Source organism: Haemaphysalis longicornis, unplaced genomic scaffold (assembly GCF_048455015.1).
Source record: "Haemaphysalis longicornis isolate Haplotype H1 unplaced genomic scaffold, Haemaphysalis longicornis Haplotype H1 scaffold_548, whole genome shotgun sequence".
In the NCBI taxonomy this organism is placed as follows: domain Eukaryota; kingdom Metazoa; phylum Arthropoda; class Arachnida; order Ixodida; family Ixodidae; genus Haemaphysalis; species Haemaphysalis longicornis.
The window spans coordinates 55,414-61,516 of NW_027526393.1; the positions used below are offsets into that span (position 1 = coordinate 55,414).

Sequence of the window (6,103 nt, forward strand, 5' to 3'; positions counted from 1 at the left end):
CTTTTGTGAACATCTTCATTACGAAATACTTATTGAGGCCATTACATTTTATGCATTTGGTTTACAAAGTTTCGCAGAAACGGCAATTTTTGTTCAACACTCAGTCATCATCTCGCTGTGGTGTAGTACGCGCTCAATGGTACTTAGTCCACGTTACTTATGTTGTGATGGGGTACATATATAATGGTAACCGACTGCGTCACATTTTACACCGCACACATCATGCTACGCATGCAGTTATATGCTAAGAAGTTCGTTTTTGTATTTTGTCTCGTCCCGGCTATTAATTTTCACAAGCAAAAACGAAAGCCTCTTTGCAGGAGGAGAACGACACAGAACCCGGAGAACTAAATCTACCCCGCGGCATCTGCTTTACATTCTATATATTTACACTGAAATGTCATTCTTATTTCAAATTATGCATTGCAGTATCGCGAGAATTCGCAGTGTTAACCTAATGTTGTTACTTGCCATAGTAATTCAAGTTCACCGAATGACCTGCCTTCTCCTCCTGGTCCCCCCGTTGCTCTTTTCCTGCACTATTGGTGTTCATGAAGACAAACTGCTGGAAAACGGGAAGGTGTATTATTACTCGCTTATTAGCGAGTAATCACACTGGATTCACTATACGGAAGTAGTTTTCTATAACGTGGATATCAAAGAGCGTTGCAGTATATATTTTTGGTATTGGAAAGACTTGTTGTCAAGAGAACACAGTCAATAAAGAAGCGTCGTTTCGTTTTCACTGCAAAGAACGAAATAAAGCCGCCATCGAAGTTTATGCACACATACCGCACGCGCTCACGGCACGCGGCGAGAAACAACTTTAGCCCAACTAACGTGTTAAATTGGCTAATATCTGAGCTCTTTGTTCCAGCCTCAGAGCCGCGTAGACGTCCGCTTAGAGGCCTACTCCCATTTTCCGAAGCAAATATAAGCGATCACGGGTGCCGAGCTTGTGATCTCTTCCGCGGACTGGTCACTGGCCACGGCGTGCATCGCCCAAGGCACGGAGGAAGAAAAAATTGGCCGAAACCATTACGAAACAACGAAACGACCGCCACTTCAGTGCGGCATGCCGTGCGCATGCGTTGACAGCCGCAAGGCAGCGCCACTTGCGTTGATGCATGATATAGTGGGACGGCAACGGGTACAACGACGATGAGGGAAAAACGGGACTGCGTGAACACTTTTAACGACAGCAGCGCCCCTACGTCTCAACGTTTTTGCAAGCTAGTTTTTGTTCGTCCGCATGCAGCGCCACCAGTGGCCTTCTATAGCGGTGTTCTTCATTGCTCGCGTTATGCGCCTGATGTACTAAATGAACTGTCGGTCAGACTGGCGGGAACGGTTACCAGTTTGGTTGTGGCGTGAAACTGCGGATTTCTTCATGTCCTCGGGCTGTATTTACTGTTCGACGAAGTGAAGTTTTGCCGGGAGGCGCAAAAAAGGTCAGTGCTGCTTATTTATGTTCTGGTAACGGTTGTTGTTCATTGACTTGTTCATCACTGCGTCCGATAAACGTGCCGCTCCGCTGCCTGTTCGATGCGAGAAACGTTTGACTGCCTACGTTAGCTAGTGCTATTTAGAAAGTGGCTGGAGCGCGCATTTCTCGAGTCTGCATGTCCCCTAATGGTGTGGTGTTGCTTAGTTGTATATTGACAGTTTCTGTACCTGCCAGCAGTGCTGAATCTTCTCGAGTTAGTCGCACGCTATTGTCTCGCGCGCACACACTGCACGGCTTGTTTGTCGGAGCGTCTGTCTTTTAGCCTTATCGGTATTTTCAAACTTCCGTGTTAATTGCGTTGTGTTGGTCTTCTGAGAGCCATACATTTACTGTGCTAATCACGCTATTCCGCCTAATGTTGATGTGCGTTCAAGACGTTGGCGGCAGCACTGCTTACGTTTATCTGTGCTGTGTGTGTAGTTGTTCCCCGTTTCTTCCAATGCCTTCGATGAATTCAGATGGTCTATTTACACTAGTCAACTTTAGTTGGCTCCCTGACGTGTAGTGAAATGCAAGGGAAAGTGGTTGTCTGAGCAGCAGCGTAGTAACAAAACGTTCCTTTTGTGGAGGGGAAGTCAGGTGGAAACACGCAGAAAGTGTGGAGCCGTTTCTATGCTGTCAATGTCAGTGGTAACCTGAGACCTCAGAATAATTACCCATAAAGCTCACGTGTGGACTATTAGAAGTTTTAACGTCACAAAGTAAGTTTAAAAATAATTCATTCCTGCTATTTTATGCTATCAATGTAGCTAGAGAGTTGGAATAATTTTCGAAACGCTCAGGTGCAAAGTTGTTGAATCATGATGTGCACCAAACATTAATCCATTTTTGTTCTCCTTTGAACGTAGAAATTATACTGCAAAAGTAGATTGCTACATTCTGTATTCGTACTCTATGACCTGTTCAGAAAGAGTCTGTGGCTGACTGTGGAGACATTTGGCCCTCCACTGATAGGTTGTGACAAATGTTTTTGTTTCTCTGCAAAAAAAATGAAAACAAATTATTTCCATTCTTTACATGCTCCTGCGAAGTCATGGCTGTGGCATTTACTGGCTGAAGACATCTTCGGCATGCTGAAGGGTCGTCGGGGAGAGTGCGGCGGATTATGAATGCCCTGTGGAGCTCATAAGCCACAAAAGAGTACCTTTTGAGTCGTGCATATTGTGCAGATATTCACCAGTTCGCATAGACCAAGGACAGGTGAGCTTAAAGTATGTTCAAATATTTTTATATCTCAAATTGTTTAGCAAGAAAAGATTACCAGGGCTCCGCTGTAAAAAAGACATTCGACTTTCGTGGAACGAATCAGACATTGTTCAATATTTTCTCGTGCTCCCTGGGTAAAGCAAGGCATAAATGTATTCTCTGATATTTTTGTACTGTTTATTTTCTAGGCAATAGGGTGAAGATAGACCTAAAACAGCTGTACAAGGAATGCATATGGCCATTTTAATTGTATTTGGACCCCTTCTTGGAAGTGTATCATCAGAAGGAAACACATTAAAGCTCTTGCACGGGATGAAATCATTGCATTCTACAAGTAAGTACGCACTGCCATTTTTGGGTCTTTCATGGCGCGTTTTTAGGTAGTTTCTTTGTAACTAATGGTTTGAAACTTGAACTTCTTTTCAGTGACAGCTTGGCCTGTGGCTCAAGGTGACAGTAGGAGCTTTTCGGAACACGTTAGCGAAACTTTCCTGGAAGTGCACTTTGAGACGTCCCTGGCAGAAACACCCGGGTCATAATTTTGGTTGGGTAAGCTGGCATTTTGTTTTTGCGGGACTCAATTTCTGGGCCTGTTCATCCTAATAAAATCTCACTGTTAACAAGTTATCGTGAACGCCAATATTGGCCATTGTGTTCACATTCCGCCTATTACGGATGCTCCAACAGCGGCCAAAAAAAAAAACACTATTTTGTATTTGAGTTTTGTAAATATTTAGCTTTTACAACTTGAGAGTTGTTGCTGTGATTTGCCAGCACCACGGACACGCCCAACGTGGTTGCTGCTGCAACAATACGGTGGCAACTGACGATTTAAATTTCCCGCTTTTAATACGCCCGTAGCACCAATAATACTCCCAAATACAGCCGTAGCATGAGTAATGCTTGTATTGGATTTTGACAGGTGGTTAAATAAGGGGTAATTTTTTAAGGGAATTGTTTAGAGCACAGAAAGTGTCGTCTGCAAGAAAATGTGCTATAGTTGTGATTTATAAGAAAATTGTGCAACAGCCTAGTTCAGCATTAGTCAGCTCACCTTCTGCCTCATACCACTACGAACCATGGAGGTAATACATATCGAGAGGGAAATATTTTAGGTGGAACTAATTCCCCCAAACATTTCTGCCACAGTGCGATATTTATGATTTCCTATGACTGGCCATTTATTTCTTTGCGGTAGAAACATCGTTTAGCTGTAAGTTATATTAAGCCAGCCTCACTACAGCATTCTAGGGAGCACATTATACAGTACAGAGAACATTTTTTGCAGAGAGAAGGTGTGTAAAATATAATGCCGAAAGGTGATTATAGTAATTATTATTCGATTTATTTAATAAACAAAACCTCTCAAGGGTAAAAAACCTTATATTCAGGATACCGAGGCAGCAAGGTGGAATACTTTCCAGAATCAGGGCAATTTCATTGATTGTCTGTGGTGATATTGTTTAGCGCACTTCCACCTTTAGCAGCACTCCCAGAAAAAAACGCAAGAAATCACTGATTTTAAATCAATTACTGTGTTATGAAAGGGCCTAAGCAATTGACTCATTTAAAGCAACCATGTAACAAAATATTCTTGTTTCCTTGAAGGTACATGAGGTGAGCAGTAAGTCTTCTCGAGGCCCGGTTATTCTGAGAAAAGGGACTGGCGCCATCAATATTGCCCGCAAGAAACACATCACAGATTCGCCGCCTGCATTGTCACTTCAGGATGTGGTCGTCCTCTTCGCCGCATATGTCATCTTTTTCATCGTGTCATCATGTTCTTATGGTTGTGTGCCTTTGAAGAGTTCTTGGGACTTTTGCAGGGAGTTCTTGGAAAGCATGAGAAATTTGACAGTGGCCTGGTGTCATTTAAGTTGGAGTCTTTGTTGAAATACTTGAAGTGTTCAGCTCTACTTGGGATTTTAAATTATTGGTAGAGGTTAAAGTATCTCTTGAAAGGCATGAAGGAGGTCAGATGAAAGGCATGAAGGGGGTGAAATCAGATGAAGAGGTTTAAGTTACTGGCACATGCAAGTTTCATGTCAACTGAACACTGAAGCCGTGCCTTATTTTTCATCATTGGCACAATGCGCAGGCTGTCTTTGAATCTATAGTGGGTGTTAATGTAGTTCATGGCACCGCATTGTAACGTCCTATTATTCAAGTGTAGCTCATGAGATTTTTTTTCGTGGCAGTGCTGCTGCTGATGCAAAAGTGACAGTGCTTATTTACGCAGATAGCTTGCGCCTTCATTGATAAATTTTAGTACTGTAAGTGAGTTGACACCCATGCCATAGAAGAATTTAAAATGTGCTTATTTGGCTTGAACAAGTATTCTCCTTTGAACAAAGTTGCATTTCTTGCTTGGCGGAAGCAGGGATTTGGTCACAATTACACTGACAGCAAGACGGGAGGGTTTTTATAGCACGCAACTGTGAATTTTACCTAACGTAAAACGTTGAGGCTGGAAAAAATGCTTTCAAGTCTGCTTTGTAAAACTGGTCCCCTGTATGATTCAACGCTGGCTTGTTTGCTTCTTAAGGATGTCTGACTTGCTCCCGCTTAAATTGATGACGTATATAATTAGACTGCTTGTTAAATTTTACTATGTGTAACATGCTTCCAGCTACCTGGTTTGCAAAATTATATGATTCCCGCTGGCTTTTGTGAGGTTTCTCGGGATGAATTATTTTAAACTACAAATTGTTTGGGCAAGTAACGTGCCTTAAGTCAAAGGCCTTTTCAGGACGCTCATAAAGTCCATTTTGCCTACAAATAGCTTGATGTTACACTAACGCCTGGTGTCAGGAAACTACTATCTTTAATAATCATGTTTTAATTGTGGCATACTGCCGCATGTGACCTCTCGTGTCAAAATGTTTTATCGTTAATCTTGGCTCGAGCGTTGTTTTCCTAAACTCTTGCACTGCACTGTTGTAGGTTTCTGATAATACAACCGTGTATGGCTTGTTTTTAGGCCTTTCCCTACAATTTAATAGCAAACTGCATTTTCCGAAACAGTTATGCGTAAACACAGTATGGCAAGCGCAATGAGTAATTCCGCCTTTGAATTACCTTGGTTTATCTGATAAGACAGCATATTTGATGCTCACTGTTGTATAATGTCTGTGTCAGTGCCGCGTTAGACACACACGTCTATTTATTTATGAAGCAGTCGACCCTAATACCGTCTTTATTAACCATGTTTTTGAGTAAAAGTGAATATGTGAAAATGCCACTTGGAGCCTAGTGTTATCGTTATGGTATTTATTCCTTGTACGTTGGTCATTTTCTGTGCAATTTAAAATAGACAGCTATTAAAATCTGAAATGTATAAATACTAACACCCAATAAAGTTGTATAGTATGTTGAAAAGCAGTGTATTAG

General features: G+C 42.0%; 1 long non-coding RNA gene across 1 annotated transcript; it reads left to right on the top strand.

The window, feature by feature from the left end:
• The first annotated feature begins 1,184 nt into the window (after positions 1–1,184).
• LOC144140897 (uncharacterized) lies at positions 1,185–4,988 on the top strand. Its single transcript, XR_013316383.1, has 5 exons — positions 1,185–1,451; positions 2,539–2,707; positions 2,902–3,047; positions 3,140–3,262; positions 4,322–4,988. It is a non-coding gene; the product is annotated as an uncharacterized LOC144140897 (long non-coding RNA).
• The last annotated feature ends 1,115 nt before the right edge of the window (positions 4,989–6,103 follow it).